Source organism: Mandrillus leucophaeus, unplaced genomic scaffold (genome assembly GCF_000951045.1).
Source record: "Mandrillus leucophaeus isolate KB7577 unplaced genomic scaffold, Mleu.le_1.0 Scaffold744, whole genome shotgun sequence".
In the NCBI taxonomy this organism is placed as follows: Eukaryota; Metazoa; Chordata; class Mammalia; order Primates; family Cercopithecidae; genus Mandrillus; species Mandrillus leucophaeus.
The window spans coordinates 632,603-639,375 of record NW_012108075.1 but is presented as its reverse complement, the minus strand read 5'-3'; the positions used below and the strand labels follow the sequence as shown (position 1 = coordinate 639,375).

The 6,773-nt window shown below is 36.9% G+C and overlaps 1 pseudogene; it reads left to right on the top strand.

Annotated features, from left to right (window-relative positions):
- The first annotated feature begins 4,352 nt into the window (after positions 1 to 4,352).
- On the top strand, positions 4,353 to 5,131 carry LOC105529055 (annotated as a pseudogene).
- The last annotated feature ends 1,642 nt before the right edge of the window (positions 5,132 to 6,773 follow it).

Below are 6,773 nucleotides of genomic sequence, written 5' to 3'. Positions count from 1 at the left end.
GTGAATTTTAAAGATTTCCTCTGTTTTGTGAGATATAATTCTCCTTTACTGAGTTATAAAGATTACCTCGGGCTTTTTCTCAGGCTTGTTTGAGTTGAATTTGTGAGTGTTTTGAATGGACAAAACTACCGATATTTATCTTGAAGCAAGAGCAAGAAAACTAAATTTTACTCGTATTGCAGAAGAAACCACGGCAAATAAGCTTATTGTACGTAGTTATTGCCTTCATTGGCGGCCCAATCTAACAGACTTTTCCTAATCACTGTTTGACCATAAATAACCCCGCTTGCCTTTTTGTCATATGTGTGTCATATGTTATGGCCTGTGTTTAGATATCTTCACTCTCTTTTACTTTGGTGGCATTGAGAAAACTTATCCTTTTAATATTCATTGATACTTCAGAGTGACCTCTCATAGACAGGATAAATTAAATCCATTTTCCTTATTTTACAGATGAAAAATCCTAACCCAAATAAGTAAATTTAATTTTCCAAGGTCAAACAGCTAGCAACCGGCAAAAGACTTAGAGCTCACGTCTCCTGAACCTAGCTCAGCATGTAATAAAAACATCTCACCTTGTGTTTTTCTGAAGAATCAAAGATTTGTTAAGTAACTTAAATATAATTATCTCTGTCTAGAATTAAGGCAAAATAACGTCTTCGTTTTCTCCAATAACAGTTTTTCAACATATACCTCGGACTACTCTGCCTCAGTCCTTGGGGAAACCTATACATGCTTTCTCGACTTAAAATCCAAGCTCATTGCTGAATAAAACCATTGTAGCATAAAACTTGGACTTTGACAAGCATTTCCAAATAGAAATATCCACTGCAGCCAGAGCGCCTCTAACTTAAATTTATTTTGAATATTCTTTGTGGCTGCTATTATTATTTCAATTATCGATAAATACCTATCTTTTAAAAAAATTTTAGTTGTATAATGCCATGAGGGACAAATTTATGAAAACCATTAATTTTCCTGTTTGCAAAAGTCGGTTGGCTTCACATCAGGATTCCGTTGTGAGAGCTGTTTGAACTGTTACAACTCATTGTCATGTTTCCCAGTCACTGAAGCAAAGCTGTCCTAAATGAAGACAAAGTAGAAACATTACTCTTGTCAAATGAAGTTACCAGGATCTGACAGAAGCTGTTATTGCCTTAGCACCAAAATTCAAAGTCTTCTATGCATGATCTGTTTCATTATAGGAATCTACTCTCATGGGATTTATTTTATTTTCGTAACAGCAAAAAAAGTAATTTGTTGTATTCACCTACGTACAATGATGGATTAACAGTCTGAATCCTGAAGATATCATCATCAGCAACATTGTCATTGATGCCAGTGTGATGAGCACAATAACCCTAGTAGTTTAGTCACAAAAGCACCATTGTGGTATTTTCTGTGAGGAAAAAAACAAATGGTGACCTTACAAAAAAAAAAATCTCCCTTATAAGAGAAAATTTGGAAACTTTTATTGTCATTGATTCAGATAAAAAATAGAGGTCATTTGAAATAGATTACTTGAAACTTTTATGAATAGTTGACAAATATTTAGTCTGAGAATAATTTTATTAAAATACGGTGATATATGATATAATAAGATATGAGCATTTTCAAGATAATTTATTTTTCTCTCTAAAAGACTAATTAGTATACAATACATTTAACATTTAAAGGTGAAATGTCTTCTGGTTCTTAAATTCCAGGTCTAAGCAAATATTTGCTAATTTAATGATTATATGTCTTTTAACAGATTACTTTTATTCTCAAAAAAAGTTTTATATTTTTGTGTAGTCTAAAAATGTCTGTATTTTTACTGTGATTTTTGTCTTTCATTTCATGTTTATAAAGATTAAGTCTATGTGATTACATAAATATTTATCTGTATTTTTAGTTAATAGTTTTTTAGGTTGAATTTTTTTTAAATATTCATGAATTTATTTCATCTGGAAATGTTGTTCATGTATTTTATAATTAGAGTAACAGATTTAATCAGTTATTTTTCCCAAGTAGTGATCCAGAGTACCCCAGGACATTTATTGAATAATTCATTCTTTCTCAACTTTTGTAAGATGCTACTTTTATGATTAACTAAAATGTTATATATTCTGAGAAAAGATTTTGAACTTTCTGTTCTGCGATTGATCTATGTAACAATGTATAAATATCACAATAATTATAATGGCATTATAGTATACCTTAAAATCTATGATTAGGAGCTTTTCTTGATTACTCTTTTTTAAGCTCATACCTTTTTCCAAATAAACTTCACACTTACGTTGAGTACAGTTCTTTTAGAAAAAAACTCTTTTGCATATATTGAAAAATATTTATTATGTATTCCAGTAGAGAAATGCTTTATGCTTCTCTTATTAAAATCCTCTCTTTTACTCTGGCTAAGAATTTTGAACACTTTTGCACAGTTCAGTATACTTATGCTTAAATTTTTTATTGGTATTATGTTTATTATTTATTAAATTCTTTTTGTTTTATTATTAGGTTGCTTTATATATTTTTTTACTTTCCATTTCATTTTTAAGAGATTACTTCTCAAATAGTAGAAAAATAATAATTTCATATTTTTGTTTTAACATACTGAACTCAAACATTGTAAAGTGTTCTAGTGATTCTCTTGGGTTTTCTTTCTAGGTAAATATATAATCTGTTGGTAATTATATTTTGATTTTTTTCTCAAACTTATGACTAAGTTCTTTTTTGGTCTTATTCCTTTTCCCAACATTTCTAGAATAATGTTAAGTAAGAATGGTGAAATGAGTAGATATTCTTTTTCCTATAGGTTTTTTTAATAGACAGATATATAGATAGATGTTATAATTGTGCAATGTAAACTAAAGTAATATTTTATTATCCCCTTCAACAAAAGGAAGTACATGCTTTAGTCATCTATGACTCTGGAAAACAGCATGACATTTCTTATCTATTAAATGTTCAAAAATAATTATTAAATAAATAAGTAAACACAAAGTAAAGTACATTAGAAACAAATCCATGAGTGCATTTCATAACACGTGCCTGTTTTACCTCAAGCTACATTTTTTTCTTAAGCCTTAAGTATTTACCTAAGAGTGTTCTAGCTGCCTTCCTTGCTCTTTATCAAATTCTTTCTCATGGTTCTGAGATCTGCTCCCAAAGACCACTCTCAAAGCTAGAAGCCTGACACTATTTCAGATTTCCCCCACACTGAATGCCCACTTGAGCAATGCATCACTGTTTTTAAGGTACTATCTTTGACAAACACATTTAGCGATATCCCATACAGAACAAGTGACCTCCTTTCTCTTGAGAACTGCCCCTAGCTATCGTAACTCTGCTCTGTGTCCCTCACCAACTTGCTTCTGTCAGTTGGACCAGAAGTGGAGACCAGACCAAAGCCAAACAATAGAGATTCTGTTCAAGAATTTGAAAGTGTCATCGAGACCTGAGATCCTGAATGGAGAAGATAAAAACTTGAAAGCTGAAAACTATCCTCTACATGACGTGCCTCATGGAGTAAGAAGGTGGGGAAGTAGTTTGAGAGAGTGAAGCAAAAAGAAAGAAATTAGAAGAGAAATAGAGAATTTTCCTAGGATATCTGGTTTGTTTTTATTTTTTGATATTTTATTCTTTCACATCTTGATAGCTTCATTTTGTCTCTCACTTCTCTTAAAATAACTTTTTAATGTTTATATAACATCTCCTCTTTTCCATTAGCTATTTTGGCTTGCTTCTGTGACTTTTGACCAAAATATCTTCATGACGACACGATCAATATATATCTCCTCTATTTTGAAACAATTGTCTCTCTGAAGACACTGCTGAGATCTTTATATTTATTGATTCAACAATTGCAATTGGGTACAATATCTGCAGGCAGACTGTGTAGGTTTGAATACCTTCTATACCATTTACTAGGCTTGAGTCTTTGGTCAAATGCCTAACTTTTCCATGTCTTGTTTTCTTCATCTGTAAAATAGCAAGGATAATAGTACCTACTTCATAGAGAGTAAAAATTCAAGCAGGCAGTATTTGTAAACCACTTAGAAAAATGTCTTACACATAGTTTGAGAAAACATAAGTGTTTTGTAAATAAGAAATTTTGTTTTAAAAACTAGCTCACTGAATTGTGAGCACTGATTGTACTTATTGGATGCATTATTATTATTATTATTATTATTATTTCCTAGAATAAGATTTCTCTCAACATACATGAGCATCTCAATCCCTGTTCCAATCTACTGTTGCTTTTAAAGGTCATTATATTCACCACCAATGCAGGAAACCATTTAGAGGCACTGCTGCCACCACAGACCTTGCAGTTAGCTCCGCCCGGACCCACCCTTCGAACGCAATCCCTGATGCAGGCTTCACTCCAGATCGCCCTGGGCTTGCTTCTCACAAGCTCACCTGAAAAAGCTCAGTAGTTTTTCCTGGAATAACTGTGATGAAGCGAAGGACCCTGCGGTGATCAGAGGCATAACTGTGGAGCCTGACCCCATCCTCCTTCCTGAGAATGTGACCCTCAGTCTCCTGGGCAGCACCACTGTGCCCCTGAGTTCTCATCTGGAGATGGACTTAGTTTTGGAGAAGGAAGTGGCTGGCCTCTGGATCAAGACCTCATGGCAGCTGTACCTCTGAACACTTTTGGGGGACCCTGTCCAGAGCCCCTACATACCTATGGGCTTCCTTGCCACGATCCCTTCAAAGAAGGAACCTATCACTGCCCAAGAGCAAATTCACTGTGCCTGACCTGGAGCTGCCCAGTTGGCTCATCACCGGGGCACAGAGCATGGAATCCGTCACAGCAGAATGGAGGAGTGTGAGGAATTTCCCTTTTCCTCTGTCTTGTGTTTGCCAAGGCCAAATTCCCACTCTCTGCCCCTCTTTAATCCCCTTCCTACAATGAGTCCACCACCATTACTGAAAATCGTTTTGTGCCATTTACATTTTAGGCTGGGGCAAGCAGCCCTGGCCTAAGGGAGGATGAGTTGGACAGTTCTTGATAGCCCAGGGCATCTGCGGGCTAACCATGTTACCTATCCCCATTAGACATTCTCTCTAAAGAGCCTCGTTCATTTCCAAAGCAGTCGAGGAATGGGAACCAGTGTGTTTTAGGACCTGAAGAATCTTTATGACTTTCTCTCTGTCTCTCTCTCTCTCTCTTCTCTGTCACTCTTTTTTTTTTTTTTTTTTTTTGTCAATAAGTTAAAGGCAAAGTGAGAGTATTAATGACCAGCCCCCTGTTATAATGAAGGGGCGAAAGGAGTTGCTCTTAGTCTATTCCTCCCTTAACTTCTGTAGCTAATTTTGATTTCCTTTGTAGGTTTTCCCAATTAATACTGGGGCACAGCATATCCTGAAGAGGTAGGGTGTGTGGGGCAGGAATCCCTTGGGGGAGATATTAAGAGTGCTCTGTTGTTTATAAACTCAGGTACCCGCAGGACCTAGCAAGAGACTTAAATGAGTGACAAGGACTATGAGAAATATGTTGATTCCAGGCTTGACTTTGATTTTTCTTTTTTGATTAAAGATAATACTACAATGTAAATATTTCTTATACGATAAAGAAAGTCATAGCACATGTGTGTTGATACAAGGCTGCTGAGGCCTGGCCTCCAGTTGGAAATACAATTAAGGGTGGCACAGACTGGGGAGTGCATAGCCAGTCTGTGAAGTCAACTGCTACGTAGCTATGACCAGTCAGTGTCAAATAAGAATGGTGTGGGTCCAGTATTGCCAGATAGTTTCAATGTTTATTCCCAGAGTAGCCAAAAATCCAGATTTTTATATGAAATCTTATCATTTTAAAATATTAGCAACTAATTTTTTTTAAACACTATGTGGTGTGATGTGTGCCAAACGGAAACATCAGTGGGAGAGTCTGACTCATGGGTGGCCAATTCGCAACCTCTGACCTCAGACCGTGCATGCCTTGTGTTCTTAAGACCACTCCTGTGGCAACATTTCTCCCTCCACAGGGCCAAAGCCATAGTGTCTGATCCCAAGGAGAAGGCTCTTCCTTCCGTGCTAGGAGAGGTATGGGCAGCTTCTCAGCTATTAGCTGTGGGGATCACGAGGCTGCGTGCCCCAGTCTTGGAGTCCTGTCAGGTGAATGAGGCAGTTAGGAAAGAGATGACCCCACAAGCAGCTGCTTTTGGAGCAGGGGTCCAAGGCAGAGAGGGTGGCCTCCATGTCAGGCTGCCTGGATTTGTCCAGCATCCTGTTACACCGTAACAACTTCTGAACCACACATCAGCCCTGAATTCTAGGCTCATTTGAAGCCTGAATAACAATAAATCTTAAGTTGCAAATAAATAAATATCGTCATATTCCCTAGGAAAGACAAATTAAAAATAGACCTAAGCAAGGCCGGGCGCAGTGGCTCATGCCTGTAATCCCAGCACTTTGGGAGGCCAAGGTGGGTGGGTCACCTGAGGTCAGGAGTTTGAGACCAGCCTGGCCAACATGGTGAAACCCTGTCTCTACTAAAAATACAAAAATTAGCCTGGCATGGTGGTGGGCAACTATAATCCCAGCTACTCGGGAGGCTGAGGCAGGAGAATTGCTTGAACCCAGGAGACGGAAGTTGCAGTGAGTCAACAGTGTCACTGTACCTCAGCCTCGGTGACACAGTGAGACTCTATCTCAAAAAAAAAAAAAAAAAAAAAAGACCCAAGTAGGAGAGAGAAGAAATACCTAGGGCACAAGGAAAATATGATGCTCTGACATCAAGTTTTCTGTGACCAAATTCCAGAGGAGAAGGCAGCCTACAGGCC